The 16,860-nt window shown below is 44.7% G+C and overlaps 1 protein-coding gene across 1 annotated transcript in view; it reads left to right on the plus strand.

The window, feature by feature from the left end:
• TNFAIP8 (TNF alpha induced protein 8) overlaps positions 1-16,860 on the plus strand; it is a 662,149-nt gene that overhangs the window by 313,008 nt on the left and 332,281 nt on the right. The gene's annotated exons all lie outside the window — the stretch shown is intronic.

The raw sequence follows: 16,860 nt of genomic DNA on the forward strand, positions 1-16,860 counted from the left end.
TTTCCCTGGCTTAAGAATCAAGGTGGTTGCAGATTCTGCCATGGATTTGGACACCGAGCCCGCAGCCCAAATAGCATTAAATCATTTAGTCAAGTAAGGGGCCAACACAATGCTAAAGGTTTTATAGAACCTGTTCGTGAGACCATCTGGGCCTGGGGCCTTCCCAGACGGAAGGGAACCAATCGCGAGCTCTGTTTCCTTAAGTGTGATAGGTTCCTCTAAGCGATCCAGGGCCTCCCGAGTCACCTGGGGCAGCTGTGCTTCCTGTACGAATTCCTGGGCTAATTTCAGGTCCATCTGGAATGGAGCGGAGTGCTCCCTAAAGACATTTTCTATAATTTGAAGTTTCCCACCCTCTGAGTTGATAGATTTCCCATTGGCATCCTTCAGAGAGTCAATATGATTTCGCACTGCCTGCCTTTTCAGCTTGGCTGCTAACAGCCGATTAGCCTTATTCCCTTTTGTATAATAATATTCACCTGTTCCAAAGACAGTACCTAGTGTACTAGCATTCAAAAGGCCCTCCTTGGCAAAATTACCACTCTCCAAAACAAAATCAATGACAAAAAAAACAGCCTGCAGACTAGCGTGCAGCACAAAATCCATCAGACCAGTGCTAGCACCAACCGTGATACCCTAAAACCATTCTCCTTCTCTACCTTATCAACTACTGATGTTGAGCACATCATTAATAACCTCAAACCGTCCAATTGTCAGGGCGACTTATGTCCTCCCACCATTATTAAAGAAGCATCGCACAGTCTAGCTCCTTTCATCACCACACTCATAAATTCTTCTTTCAGTACTGGGATTGTCCCCGATAACCTTAAGGATGCCTGGGTCATTCCCCTCCTCAAAAAACCCACCTTGGATGCTAATATACCCACTAACTTCAGACCCATTACAACAGTCCCCTTCCTCTTAAAGATTCTTGATTGCGCTGCATACTTGCAGATCCAGGACTACCTGGAAACCAATAATCTCCTGGTACTGAGACAATCAGGCTTCCGCCCCCGGTATGGTACGGAAACTGCCCTTCTAGATCTAAAAACTCAGATCGAAGACCAAAAAGACAAGGGCAAGCTTGCCCTACTACTGCTTTTAGATCTCTCTGCAGCCTTTGATTTAGTAAATCACCAAATCATCTACCGTCACCTTAAAACTGCCGCCAACTTCTCGGAGAAAGCCACGGCCTGGATCACTTCCTTTCTGGAAAACAGATCCATGAGAGTCTTTTCCCCCACCGCCATGGCTGATCCCACGCCTGTCACCTGCGGGGTCCCTCAAGGTTTGTGTGTTTCCCCGACACTCTACAATGTGTTCATGAAACCACTCTTTGATATTTTGGACTATCTGGGTGTCACATATACCAATTACGCCAACGACACCCAGATACTCATCCCCATCACAGGTGACCACAAAACTGACACTCTAGCCATCAACTCCATCTATCAAGTCATCCAGGCCTGGATGGCGCAGCATGAATTGTGCCTGAACGATGAAAAGACGGAGATTCTCATCCTAGGCTCTCACCAAAGACTTAGCAAGCTAGACCCATCCTTCAAATCATTCATAATTGATGGCAATACCATCAAAGTGGCCAAAGATACAAAAACACTTGGTATCTATCTTGACGCCACCTTATCACTCTCGAGAAAGGTTAACGATGTCTCCTCTGCAGCATCATACACATGCAAGCTCATCACTGCATGTCGCCCATTCCTATCTCCAGCCAACTGTACTACCTTAGCCAGGACCCTGGTCCTGTCGAAGATCGACTATTGTAATGCCCTCTACCTGGGCACTAACCAATGCAACATCAGCAAACTACAGATCATTCAAAATAATGCCATCAGAGCGGCACTTAACATCCCCAGGAACCTCCACATCTCAGACACCAGACGGAATCTCCATTGGCTATCAGTCTCCCAAAGAGTTTCTCTCAAAGCACTATCACTAACACACAAAAGCCTCTCGCTTCAAGCACCTAGTTACCTAGCCAGCAGATTCTCTCTACACACCTCCTCAAGACCACTCAGAAGCGCCCAAACCAACTGCCTCTCCATCCCCCGCTTCAACCTCCAGAGATCTGGTGGGAGCAGTTTCCGAGTCATGGCTGCAAAACTATGGAACTCCCTTCCCAATCCACTTAGAGCAGAACCATCCTTCCTGGCCTTCAAGAGCAAAGCCAAAGCCTGGCTGGCAGCCCAAGAGCAGTCTGATTACTAGCATCCACTGGCACTCCGCTACACCTGCGCAAATCTGCTAGCTGCTCTGCATGATCGTTATTATGTATAGTAATTGTATAATTGTATATAATTGTGTATTTTTCAAAAAATTGCATTCTTTATCATTATAATTGCCTTTATTCCATCCCCCTGTTATATTGCTGTATATACCCTGCAACATACCTGGAACCTAAATCATGCGCCCGGATGCCCTTGTGCTGGTGCGCTTTACAAATAAATAAAATACAAATACAAATACAAATACAAATTGCTTGGTTCTCATAATACCATATGCCACCTGACTCATGTGATGGGCTTCTAAGGCTTTGCGGGCCACTCGCACATCCCTAAGCAGACGCCGGGAGCCTCTGCTTTTGTACAGCTCCTCCCCCTCTTGCAGTACCTCTTCCAACTGAACCTGCACCTGTCTCCTCACTTCCCGCCTAACCACTGTTTGTGCTGCAATATGCCCCCTAATTACCGCCTTCCCAGCATCCCAAACCGTGAGATAATCCACCTCCCCGTGTCATTTTCAGAAAAGTAGCGAACTATAGCTTCAGAGACACTATCTCGGAACTGAGGGTCACTTAACAGAAGTTCATTCATACGCCATGGTCTTGTAGGAGGTGGGGTCGCATGGAAAAGGGGTTGTTGTTAAAGAAACTGGGGCATGATCGGACAGAGCCTGCGGGAGGACTTCTACATCTATTAACTGGGGACGAATTTTTCTGAAATGAGGAACCTATCCAGTCTGGAGAAGGCCCCATGTGCCGCAGAACAAAAGGTATAATCCCGCTCCTCCTGATGAGAAAATCGCCACGCCTCAATGAATGAGTATTCGCGGAACAGAGAAGTGAGAGTTAAAAAGTTATTTTGATCTGCAGCAGAGGAGGGCAGGGTCTTATCAACTAAAGGGTTAACCACAGTGTTAAAATCTCCCGCTATCATGAGATCACCCTCAGCATGTTCATTGAACAGTTTCAACAAAGAGGCAAAAAAACACCTCCTGGTGGAAGTTAGGTGCATATAGTAAGACCAAAGTTACTTTCCGCCCCGTACCTCAGCCACCAGCATAATATATCTCCCGTCCCCATCCCGCAACACCTTCTGCACCTTCAGGGGGACAGGGGGACAGCTCTACGCAACAGGATAGCCACTCCTCGTTTCTTTGAGCCAGCAGAAGCTCAATATCTAGTGGGATAAGACTTATCATCAAGCCGAAGCTCATCTGACTGCAGGAGGTGAGTCTCCTGAAGAAACAAGAGGTCAGGATTAAGAGTAGTTAATCTGTGGAATAGAGCTTTCCGCTGTAGGGAGGAATTTAAACCTTGCACATTCAAGGTGAGGCAGCTAAAGTTCTGTCCTATCCCTCCGTTCACATACAATCCTCTGCTTATTCCTAAAAACGAAGTCGATCCCAGAGAGGAGCCACCCCCCTAGATTATATCCCCTCATGCTTCCCTGCAAAGCAGCCCATTCAAATAGAGAACAATCTCTTGGTAATAGAGCGACCCTAAGGACATAAGTGAGCCCCCCCTCTCTCATCAAAAGAGCACCCTCACTGACATTATGATAGAAGCAACCAAAATAACATAACCAATATAAGAAATAAAACAATCTTAACAGAGAATAAGCGAAATAAGTAGATACATCAAGAAGAATAAAAACTATAAACACAGAACAAGGCCACATCGACCTTTACAGAATACTGTAACATCGCACTCAGGCGATACAGTGGACGCAATCAATATCTGGGCGCCCAGTCAAACACACTCCGTCTCATCTTGAGTACAACTCAACACCCAACGCTCATCATTTAACCATAGTAACCTACAACTTGACTCTCTGTCCACAGCTCCCTAGGAGGCCGAGAATCTCAGGCATCTTGAACACTCAATTTAGCTAAGCATGTTTTATAAGAAAGTCGCATCTGTCTAGCAATTAGGACCAAGATTCTTGTCATGCCGCCGTCTTTTGGTGGTCGCTGGCGGTTATGGAAGGCTTGGCGTTGGCGGCGCCATTAGAATTTCCGTGTGTTTTTTCTTTCACTTCCTGGTTTGGCGGTCTAGTCTTTTTCTTCTGTGTGTCTTTCCTTTCACTTCCTGGTTTAACGGTCTAGCCTTTTCTCTTGTTTCCGTATTTAACCACGCCCCTCTCTGGGCTCTGTGCGTTGCAACTTTGTTTCTTTCGCTTTGTTGCCGTGCTACTGTGTTTCCAGTACTTTTGCCTGTTGCCTGATTTACTCAGTACCTAAAGCAGTATTCCTTTCTACTGCTTCTTCCCCTTCCTTTAATTTCCCTGTTTTTTCCGTTCTATCGGTTCCCGTGCCTTTCGGGGCTCCTCTATCCCTTCCTGTTTTCCAGATCTCGTTCCGGTATCTGGCAGTGGTGTGTACTTCCATCCCGGTTCCTCGGGCTTCTCCTGCTCCAACTTCTACTATCCCGGACTGATACTACAGCTTTGACTTCATCGGAAAGACTTTCCTGTTTTCACCTGCATTCCGGACTCACCAGTCAACTCCTCCGGCACTAACAACAACATCCAGTGAGAGGTTTTTTTAAGCGGCTGCTTTTTTCCTCTCTTCCTGGCATCTTCGGGACAGGGGCCGGCTGCTTCCCTGTTTATCAGGGAATCAGGGTGGCTTCTTCCCGCGGACGACCGTATCTCTTCACAAAGAAGAAAAGACCAAAGGACAAGTCCTACAGACGAGGAAGTCTTCTGGAAGAGACAGGTGAGGAGAAAGGGGAGGTGGACATAGACTTATCTGATTTGGAGGATTCTCCGTTATATCCCAGCACTTGTGATAATTCTATAGACCTCAAGAACCTTGTATTAGAAACATTTCACCATATCAGGAGGCATCCACATTCCCGGTCTCCCAACTCTGAGAGCTTCCCAGCCTCGCCAAACCCTTGGGTTTTCTCTTCATGTCTTTTGGCGTGGGGCTAACCAATCGTTCCCTTGAAGCCCTGTGACCCCCATCAGCGCCGTCAACATCAGGGTCCGCCATCAGTTCCCTTCCTTCGTCCTCCGAGCCAACAGCATAGGATTGGTTGTGCAGTTCGAAAAGAATCTTGCAAGGGAACCCCCAACGGTAACAGATCTTTTTCGCCTGTAGCCAGGCTGTGACTCTCTGGAGGCGTTGGCGATTTGCTAGCGTGTACGGTGACAGGTCTTGGAAGAAAGTAATTGTAGAACCCCGGAATTTCACTGGCTCTGCCTTTCTAGCCGCTGCCATTATTGCCTCTTTTTGATTGAAGAAATTAACCCTAGAGAGAACATCAGGGAGGAGATTCCGTCTCTGCTGGAGTGAAGAGTAGACCCGGTGGGTCATGTCCAGAATCAAGTCCTCCGAATCACCATGAGACAACAAGGATTTGAAAAAAGCCTTTACGTAGTCAGGAGGTCTTGATCAGGAATTTGTCTTGGGATGCCACGTAGTCGAATGTTGTTCCTTCTCGAGCGGTTTTCTAAGTCAGCTTGTTTGGCTCCCAATTCCTCCAGCCTCCCCTCAATGATCCTGACTCTCCCTGCAAGCTCCTCGTTCCCATGTGTTTGCTCACATGCCAAATTCTCTAGATCATTGACTCTGGCCACCGGCCCCGATATGTGAGAGTCCAAGTCGGCAATGGAGCGGGCTAGAGAGTCTTTAGAGGATTTTAGTTCCAGCTTTATCTCCTGGGTGATATCTCGTTTAAGAGTTTTCAAAATTTCCTCAAAGCACATCATGGATAAAGAGGACTCCGGGGAGGAGTCCGCCCCCTGCGAGGCATGGACATCTGCTTTGGTAGTCTGCATCTTTTGTGTAGCAGGAGCAGAAGGGGCCAAATATGCTGTGATTTCGCTCCCCTTGTGTTTATGACCAGATCTGGACATTATCAGGGAGGACAAATGCAAAATTATCTCACTCCGTCCTTCAGAAGCCCACAGAGCGTAGTCCCCCCAGTGGAGCGTTCAATAATGCCCAACTAAATACAGAAGCAGAATGTCCTTCTGAAACTAGCAACAAGTGCAAAAACAAGAATACTGATCTCCAAGATTGGGACAGCTTGCAGGAGTGACCAGGGGCCCCTTTCGCCTTGTCCCTGCTAAATTCTTCACACAACCAGCTAGTGTGCACCCGAAAGGATCTGCTACACCAACCTCCAGTCCATGAAGGTGAGTGATTCAGTGGGGCAAGGAACACAGCCCGCAAGATATCAGCCCCATTCACATGCCCCTGCCAGCTCCTCACCCAGCCAACTTAATGTGCACCTCAAAGAGTCTGCTTCATCAGCTTCCAAACCTGCCCCTCCATGCTTGTAATAGGAGCCCCCTCATCTCCTCCACAAGACCAGTCTAATCGTCCTTGCAGACGCTCCACTTGCGCCGCGAGTCTCTCCCAGGCAGAGCGAGGCCACGTGCTCCGTTCCACAGAGACCGTGCTTGTCCCGCACGGCCTCTCACTGCTGCCGCCTCAAGCGCTGGATCACCGGGGTGAGCACACTCCAGGGGGGGGGGGTCCGGTATTTACAAATATTCCTAATAGCTCCTAACCAGGGAACCCTCCCTCCATCCCCTTATTGCCTCAAATTGTCCTTCGTAATGGAGCCTTTCACAGGGACCCCCTCCTTTGCAGGACCAGATGTTTCTCCTCTGCAGGCGCTCCACCTGCGCCGCAAGTCTCACACTCACCGAGGCTGAATGAGGCGTTGTGTTCCGTTCTAGAGAGGCTTCGCTCCTCACACGCTGCCTCTCACCACTGGTAAGGATGCTCACGGGGGGGGTCCGGCCACTGCTAATGCTCCCAATCGGTTCAGATCAGGAAGCCCACCCCCCTCCGTCCCCTACCTCCGCTGATCGCTGCTCTCTCTGCCACTTCCAGGTTCCAGCCACCATGTCTCCCGCACACAAGGTATCCCCAGCACCAGAGGGGAATCTGCCACCACCAGTGGTGCACCGGGAGGTCTCTGATCTCTCCACCTCACCCGCGCCGATGAACTCCAACTTCAGGTACCCTCTCGTGGCCACACCACACCAGTCTCTCCCAAGCCTCGGTACCGGTCCAATTACTCAGTTCGCTGGACCCGGGAACCAAGGTGCCAAGAAATTAACGGTCCGCCCGCCATCTTGTGAGCCCGCGCTGACACTTCTCAGACCTTCGGGTGTCGGGCTCCACCAGCAACTCGCAGAATTACGGCGAAACCAGCTCCTCAAGCCCGGGGGACCTTCTGCCAACATTTCCTTCACAAGTCGTAGTTTTTAGGGCATTTAAAGTAGCCTGACCAGGCACCCTTCCACAGAGCCTACAGCAGACACGTCCGCATAGCGTGCTGCCTAGCCACGCCCTCCATAAATAGGCATTTTTCCACCATTTCCACCTTCACTGTGAAGGTAGAAATGCTTCATCTACTGTAGTGGTTGAAACACTACTGTACATTTTGTAATGCACAGAGGGTCAATTGGCGGTGGCCCTTTTAGAATTTACATGGCAAAAGTGATTAGAAGGTGAGCATCAGAGATGCCCATCTTTTCACCACCTTAGTTTGGGCTTTTGTAAAACCTTTAACTCTTTTGAAGTGAAGCGCCTGCGTTTTCTTGAAACTACAAATAAGTGTAATAGGTCACTCTTACTCCATCACCAGATCCCTAGGCTCCCACCCCTGGCAGTTCCCTGTGTTATCATGAACTGAAATATACAGCTGACTTTCCAAGGAAGTGATATGATATGGCATGTATAACGCATCTATACACAAGTGTTTCAAGGCGCGACAAGGCAAGGGAGGGGGAACAGAGGGAAGACAGACGGCGATCCTACTAGGCCAGGTGTCATTGAGATCGCTCAAGTGCAGGGGAAGGGGAAAAGTATGGGGGCGTAGTGCAGTGCATGGGATCGATAATCAAAATGTTTAAATAGTATATAAAGCAGCAATAAATTAAAGTGTGGCAAGCTGGTGGCAAGTGCAAGGGTAAGTGCAGACATCATGTGTAAAGTGCTGGTAGGGGACTGAAGGGATACAGAAACAGTCCCCAAGTGCGGGGGTTGCCAGGAAGGCAGTGCAGGTGTGCAACTGGCGGGAGAGGGGACCTGGGCCCAAGATCAGGGGGTGGCCAGGTAACCAGTGCAGTATCAGTTCCGTCTAGGAGTTCAGCCGGGGGAGGAGGAGAGAAAGCAGAAGCAAAGAGGAATGTGTTGAGGTGCTTCTGGAACCAGAGGTGGTTCTCCTCGAGTTTCGGGGAGGCAGGGAGGCTGTTCCAGAGGGAGGCCCCAGCTGAAGAAAGAGAAAAAAGTGCATCTTGGAAGCACAATATAATTTAAGTGTACTTGGCGTCTTTCACTCTGTGTTGTCCAAGTGCAAACTCCAAAGCTACAATTACCAGAAAGACCCCAGTGACAACGTCTTGCCATGGCTGACTAGCAAGTCAAGGTGATCTACCATTTACATGTGAGCAAAGGAAACGGGAGAGGTTGAGTAATAAGGAATTAGTGACTGAGCAGTGTGGACCACATAAGGGGATGTGGGTACGGTAAAGGACAAAACTTGAGCTATGGGTTAAGGGATGGTGCAAAAGGGTACAGCGGTATGAAAGTGATTTGTAAGCAAGTGGATGGTGAAGGGGCAGCAACGATGTAGTGCAAGGAAAGGACACCAAAGGGTGATGTGCAAGGTAAATGAGACAGAGGCACGAATGTAGAAAGGTACGTAAGCAGATTGACTGATATCTGTGCCTGACCTACAAGCCACTGCACCCGATTGTGGCCCTGGCTCAACCCCTTTCTTGTTCTAGCAAAATGATGCACACTTGCTTTATGAACATATGTTTCATTTAAGACTACTCTTATATTTTGTCAGATTGCTTTATGTTGTGACTTGGTGCTTTGAAATCCAGATTTATTGTAAAGTGTACTAGTTTAGCCCTCAAATAACAATTTTGCAAACAGTGTTTTGCTGGTCCTACTATTGAAGATGAAATGGGAGAAGGTGAAGTCTCCCATTCTGTCTAAATTGCAAACTTTGGAACCAGGAGGCCGTGGCTGAAATCCTTGCCTTCCACACTTCACACATTAAGTGATCCTGAGCAAATCACTTTTCATGACGGTGCCTTATTTTCCTTAGGCAGCTTTAGGGAATGGCTCACTCGTATGGGTTTATATATGATAGTGTTACTCCATAAATAATTATAATATTAACCTTTTATATGTGTGCTGATGGGGAGTCGGGATACCAAGCCGGGGGTATCTGGGTGGGTAGACAGAGTGCCAGGTATGGGTCTTTTGTCACACCAGCTCCTATTTGGCTCTAAGCGTGAAGCCAGTCCACCTGGCTCAGCAATGGCTCGACTCTACTAATGAAGTCTCCTGCTTCCTCACCTTTTTACATTGGTCTAAAGCGAAAGAGGGGGTGAGGTGGAATGGAGGAGATGTAGTCTGCTGTCAAATTACAACCTGGGACACAAAGAGACTTGAGCTCAAATCCCAGCTTTCCCATTTCACCAAACTGTGTTATCCTAGTCCACTCATCTTACTATATTTGTAATGTGGGCAAGGTTCCATGGGGCCCTGGTCTCTAAGAAACAACAAACATAACTGAAAGATATGTTGCATAATAGGAAAGTTATGTCAATAATGCCTGCTATATGTACTTGAAAATGTGTGGGTGGGGGAAAAGTTGGTATTTGGAGCAGCTGCTTTGTGGGCTTGGGCCATAAAACTGCACTTGCTCCTTAGGCCAAAACTTGCCAGTCCTCCCCTGTCCTTTTGTTTATCTTATGTGGGATTTTCATTTTTCCGGTTCTGTCAGTGTTGAAGCAGCCCTTGGCTTGTGAAGGAAGAGTGAGTGTAGTGACCCCATGCAGGGGCACAGCCTTAGACCAGCAAGAGAGCCGCCCTGGGTCCTTTGGTTCTGCGGGCCACCCGGACTAACTCTCCAACTCTTGTATGGCTGGTATGCCCCCGATGACATCTGTCACTTTCCAGCATACTCCCTTTTTTAAAAATGTTTTATTTGTCCATGGTTCAAAAATGAACATTTACAAAATATCAATAGAATTTTTTTTACATGCACTTTAAAACCAAACTTTAAAACCATACAAAAATAATTTCATACATAAAATATCTCCAAAAACATCCTACTAATACTTTCAGTGCATTATTTCCTAGTTCCTTTTCAATATGCTTCAGAAACCATCCTAGTGCAAAAATCAGGGGCCGGTAATTACCATTCATCATTCTGGCCCACAGGGCTTCCAAACTGTCTTCGAATTGGATATTTACAAATTTCATGAGTAAATTAGTTCTCTGTATTTTGAAGTGGCTACAGGTTAAGACTAGGGGTATCAATGTTTCCACCAGTGGAAAGCAGCATTTGAGGATAATCGCCTCACCGTATCCTTATTCCAATAAGATGTTTTTTCTCTTGTATGAAATAGGTTCATTTTAAACCTCATAGAGGCTGATCTAATAAACATACATGCAAAGGATTCCAAGTAAGAGGACTGTGGGCTTCTTTTTGTTGGAAATTTAGCATATTCAATATACATTTTGTAATTACTCATCTCTTGTACAGTCCGGCACCAGTCATGTTCAAATATTTTCTTTTTAGCATACCCAGGTCTTAAACATAGATCAGCAGATGTAATATTAAGCTCGGATAAAAAGAATTGCATTTCATTTTGATATGAGTTTAACGAACCAACATTATTCAATAATAAATTGCTCTCCAAGACCTGATATAATGAGTTATTAGAAGGCATTATCATTTTTGTATAACTTGATAATTGCCTCCATTTCCTTCTTGTGGACAAAGCAATCAATCCAAGCTCGTGTCTGAGTATGCTGTTTGGTAAAGACAAGGGTAGATGTAATGGCGATTTCAATAAAAGACCCTGTAACGAGTCAAGGTATGCGTTCATATTCAATAAACAAACATCCATCGAATACAAAAGTATGCTTTCCACCTTTAAGTTGAAAAAAATCCATCAAGGGCACCAAGGAGAATTTACAGTATTTGCCCACAATTATTTTTAACTGGGAGAGAAGTGGTCTAGCTCTCAAGTTTAGTTGGGCAACCCATAGCTTAATCGAATTCCTATCCGATATATGATATCCCAAATAGATGGTTTTATCAATTAACGGAATCAGCGTTCTCAGAATTTGCCATTGGAAATGCTTTTTTTTCTATTCTTTAAACCAAAGGTCATTATCGCAGTTTTAGCTGAATTAGGGCTCAAATTGTGCTCTCTTGCAAAGTTTTGAAACAGATTCAGTTTGTTTTGTAGTCCTGATGGAGCAGGATCAAAGAAAATGAGATCATCGGCAAAGGCGAGCCATTGCAGACTGAGTATTCCTAGTTTAATTGAAAAAAGGTTTAACTCCCACCACAGATGATCCAAATCAGAGATATACAAATTAAAAATGGAAGATTACATCCCTGCTTGAGACCCAAGAATGTTTTTATTGGGTCTGCAGTTGCTCCATCTTTTGTAATCCGTATTTTATAAGATGTATCTGTGTGCAATTGTACAAGCCAATAAATCAGTATTGAAGGTATGCCTAATTTTTCCAATTTGTGCCATAAGATGTTTCGGACAAACGAATCAAAAGCCGCAGACATATCAATTAGCGCTATATAAACGGGACGCAGATCTTTACAATTAGTACCCAAACATATGTGAGACATAATGGTACCGTTTAAAGTTGTGCTCATTGATTTCCTAAAACCGGTTTGGAATTTGGAATAGAGAGCATGTTGATTAATATGTTGTTCCAGATCATAAAGTAGCAATATTGAAAATATCTTTGCTTTTGTGTTAAAGAAATTGGACGGTAGTTTACCGGTAGTGAGGGGTCCCCCTTTTTGTAAATGGGAATAATATTGGAAGTTGCCCATCCCTGGGGAATTTTTTCAGAAGAGATGATCAATTCGAATTTGGATTTCAGAATATCAGCCCATACCAAAGGGTTGGACTTAAACACACAAGGAGGGATCCCATAGGGTCCAGCAGATTTTGAAAAAGATAGTTTTCTAATTGCCCACCTTATGTCATCCAGAGACCATTTTAGGTGGCCCAATTCTTTATAACTTTTTGGTACAAAGGTTAGGGTTTGAAATGTACCTGTAAGTCTGAATTTTGCTGAGATTTATTCGTGCCAGGTCTATGCAGGGATAAGGTTAGCAGATGGGACCATATTTCTGCCGTTGGTACTCTTAATAGTTTGCCAAACGGTCTGTGTATCATGCTTACAGATGGCTTTAATTAATGCACAATTGGTTTTATTATAGTTCCATACACAAATTTCCCTCATCTTGTTCTTAAACTTCAACAATATACGTTTCCGAAGTGTGTGATAGTTAGCCGTATAGAGTTGATTTTTTTCAAATTCCTTAAATCCCTGTTTTTTTCACTTTTTTAACATTTTACTTTCCGGGTTGTCGTAATGAGGATGATTAATCGTGGTTACAGCTTTTGTCCGAAAATGGATTAATGCCTTATTTATAACACTAACATACATTGCTTCCTTTTCTGCAGCTGTCATGTGATGATTTAGAGTGATGCCATTGGATACGTATGTCATAAAGCGTTTACATAGACCCATGTTCCATCGAAGAGATAGGGTAGGGCGATGTAACTCAGTGAGCGCTAAGGCAGGGACAACATCTAGTAGAGAATGGTCAAGCTGAAGAGTTATTGATAAAGGTGCATGATCATCATATTTTATAGGGTAAATTGTTAAAGAACTCGCTAAGTGACTAATACTATGCGATAGGCATATATATTCAATCATAGAGGTGCTTCCTTCCCGGCTCCAGGTAAAGTGGGGTCCATGCACATCATAATCTACAATATCAGTATCAATATCCCAGTCCTGGAGATAAAATTTCCATAAATTCCCTCTTCTCCGCGCTAGCAGTGAACGACTACCTGTCCGGGAATCAGTCATCTTCTGGTTACATTCAGAATTAAAGTCACCTCCGATAATAATGTCACACACGCCCCTTTGTAAAAGGAGTGTTTGAAAACAATTATCTATTTCATCAAATAGGGCTTCAATTGGTTTAGACACGGGATCCCAATACAAGGTTACTAACAAAAATGGCTAGATTTTTTGTTCATAAAATTCAATATAGTGCACAAAAGGTTGCTTGATTCCCAAACAAGTTGTGTGCGGAATCTTATATTATTATTAACAGTGATTGCTAATCCACCAGACGGTCGACCACCATTGACCCCGGTCGCAGGAGAGCAAAATGTTCTGTAGCCAGCAATACTTAATACATCCATTTTCATAGTTTCTTGTAATAAGAAAATACAGGGATACTTATCCACAAATGGTAAACTAAACCAATTCTGAAAATTGCGAAAACCACATGAGTTCCAAGAGATGACATTAAATTTCCCTTCAATAGGTGGCTAGAGTGACTGTACTGTGATGGAGTGTTCGAATTTACAATCATTCTTAGCAGGGGTTCAAGCCATGAAATATCTTTATTATTCCCTGGCAATCCTAAAAGTTGGGTGATTGTTTGATTCTGATCTTTGCTGTTATTTTTAATTTTAGAAGAATTGGTACTATTCTGGACTAACGATTGCCGTGCGATATGAGATGAATTCCTGCGCACTTTGCTCGTTACCAAACGTAAATAAGGAAAAACCTTGTTGTTATTTCATAACTCCGCCCTATGTGCCCAAATATATTTCAAATTTGCTTCAGATGGCATGTAACAAATCATTCTAATTGGGGGCAATTTGCATGTTACCAGAGGTTCCATTTCCTCTAACCTCTAATGGCGGATTTAAACACAGAGAAGCAGGCAATGGTAAATGGGTACTTGATTAATCTGTTAAGTCCTTAATTAGACATTCAGATGTAATCAAGCCCTCCTCCATCGCCTTTCTTAATGTTTGTAAGATTTCAGCCCGGTTGGAATTTTCCTGAACAATTCCTAGAGCCATACTGAAATCCTTAGAGACTCCAGATCCGTGAGCAGAGCGTTCCTGGCAATCTGCAGTAATGGGTCCAGTTGCTCCAGGTTCGAAGCGACATCCTTTTATGTAAGCAGGTATTGCCGGTTGAATAACCACAGGCAATTACAGCACTTTTCTGGCACCGTTGACAATGAGAAATTTCCCATTGTGAATGGGGACATTAGAGTCACTAGACTTTTCGGGGAGACATGCTTCCAGATAAGACTTCCTATGCTGGAGCATAACCTGAGGTTCCGAAGTGATGGGAAAGTCCAATTTAGGGGATGCTACCATAATAGAAGATGTCGCAGGAACAAACGCGCAACTTCTACCACATACTGGGAAATAGGAATTCAGATTTTTTTCACGCAGATTCCTCGTGACAGCGGATAGTGCACGAGTTGCTCCAGTTGATGACGCATTGCTCTGATTCTTAATGGAAGAAGCATTTTTTTCTTTTTTGAATTATCGATATTACCAATATGCTCACTTCTTTTCAGAATAGGTGGTGAAAGTACTGCTTGGCTCTCAATTGAGAGCTGCTCTAGGTCAATATGATCATCTTCGACAAGGTGAGGCACCACATTTCGTGAGGGCTCATGTGGCAACAAAGAGGCTTGTACAGCAACATTGTTCTCATCATTACGTTTCTTTTTTGCCACAAGGAGTGCCTCTTTTTTTCTTTTTGCTGTACATTTCAGCGCACGTAAGTAATTTTTTTAATTCTACGTGACATACAGGTAGTTGAGTCATTATTGTCATCGGTGGAACCTTGTTCTTTGTCTGGAGGGATCATAGCATTTAAGAGGGCCGACGGGCTATCCGGAGTATCAAATCATTTTTCACAGGCATTGTTTACTGTATCGTCCACTATGGGTTGTTGTCTTAATTCCTCTATCGCGGCCCTCAGAGCGACTAGTTCCTTGTTGATAGCACTTGTAAACAGTCCAAGGTCATAGGAGACAAGAACATTTCCATTTTCATTCATATCAGCATTGGGATCATTGCTCCCCACAAATCCTTCAGTTGAAGTTTGTGTACGTTTTTCACATCATATCTGCGGTTGTGCAGTGTTAATATCTGTGGGAAGGACTTTCTTTGGGGTACATAACTCCTGTGCCAATATAAAACCTTCTATTCTATCCAAATTAGACCAAACCTGTTTCATAGATTGTTTAATATCCCTCAGTTCTAAATGTGACAGATCATGGCCCTTATCAAGCAAATCTTGGTCCTAATGATCACTGGAAAGGTATAAGGACGAGCTTCTACATTATTATCTGCAGTTGAGTTCTTTGATAAAGAATCCTGCAAACTATAATTCATCACAGGCTGAGTTTGTTCCGGGGAATAGTTGTAGCATTCGGGAACAGTCTCTTTATGTGTATCCATATTACGGGAGCAGTTTGTTATATTTGTCAAAGGTGCATTTGCCAGAATTTGTAGAGGGTGATTAGCGCTCATTGGTATAGGCAGATTCCATTCACTCTTGAGAGCAGCACGGGACACCAAAGGCGTTAAAACTCCAATGGAGCACCGCACCTGCCTGTCAAGATTGATCATATTTTCAAGTTCAGAGCTGCCGTCATTTGTTTTATGGTATGACACTGGGGAAGTGGAACAGGAGTTCCACTTCCGCTCCAGCCAGGCAATCATGTTCCTCCCGTGTTGGAGTTGGAGTTGGAGGTTCCGATATATAAATATCCTCCAAATTTAACTTCCACCAAGGGCACATGAACTTGCGCGGTATGGACAGATATGGCAATACCTGCCTGATTGATTTCCTGTAGCATACGATGCTCTGCAGATAAAGGGTTAACATAAGAAGTATTACCCGAGCAAACCATAGAATCAATAATATTGCATGTTAGACCTTCGTGAGGGTCTGATTCAATGTAGCGGCCACTTGAAGGCTCATGTGCCTTACTACGTAGGCCACTAGCCATTGAGGAAGGATCAAGTATGCAACTTATAAAAAGTATGTACCGATTTTATGGCTCTGTATTTAATACAATCTGAATACAGAAATATACCTGCTAGAAGTATAAATGCAATTTACATAAAGTATAGATCCTTCACATTAAATCATAAAGTAAACGTTCGCTCCCGCTCACCCACTCAGCCAAACAGCTCAACAGCTTCACTTAGAGCTCATTTGGATGCGCGCGCTGGATGCGCAGCATCCAGTGTAGTTATGCGTTTCCTGGGAGCTAGGGGGTGGGGTTTCACACACCCGCAATGGGTTCTGGTACACGTAGGCTGCAAGATATGTCCGTAGGCAGCGTTTAGCTTCCAAATCAGGTGCTGACCTTCCTCTTGCACATAGGTCCTTGCAAGCAGCGTAAAACGTGAACAAGGCACAAAGTCGTTCACGGCAGCTCCTCGCAGCTCAACAGCTTCACTTAGAGCTCACTTGGATGCATTGTCCCTTTATGGAAACACTATTTTCTGCGGGCAGCATCAATGCCTATTTGCATGACACAATGGGGCAACAACAAAAAAACGTTCACACACACACACCATGCACATACTTGCCCGCACAAAATCCATGAACCTTGGGTGGTATTTCGAAACGTTGAACCTGTGCAGATGCAATTGGCCCAAAGGCAAAAATGGCCATAGTGCAAAAAGCCTATTCTTTCAGTGCATTTTTGCACCAGGGAAAGATTTGCACTAGTTGTACTTT

Source organism: Ambystoma mexicanum, chromosome 6p (genome assembly GCF_040938575.1).
Source record: "Ambystoma mexicanum isolate Mex_15411 chromosome 6p, UKY_AmexF1_1, whole genome shotgun sequence".
NCBI lineage: Eukaryota > Metazoa > Chordata > Amphibia > Caudata > Ambystomatidae > Ambystoma > Ambystoma mexicanum.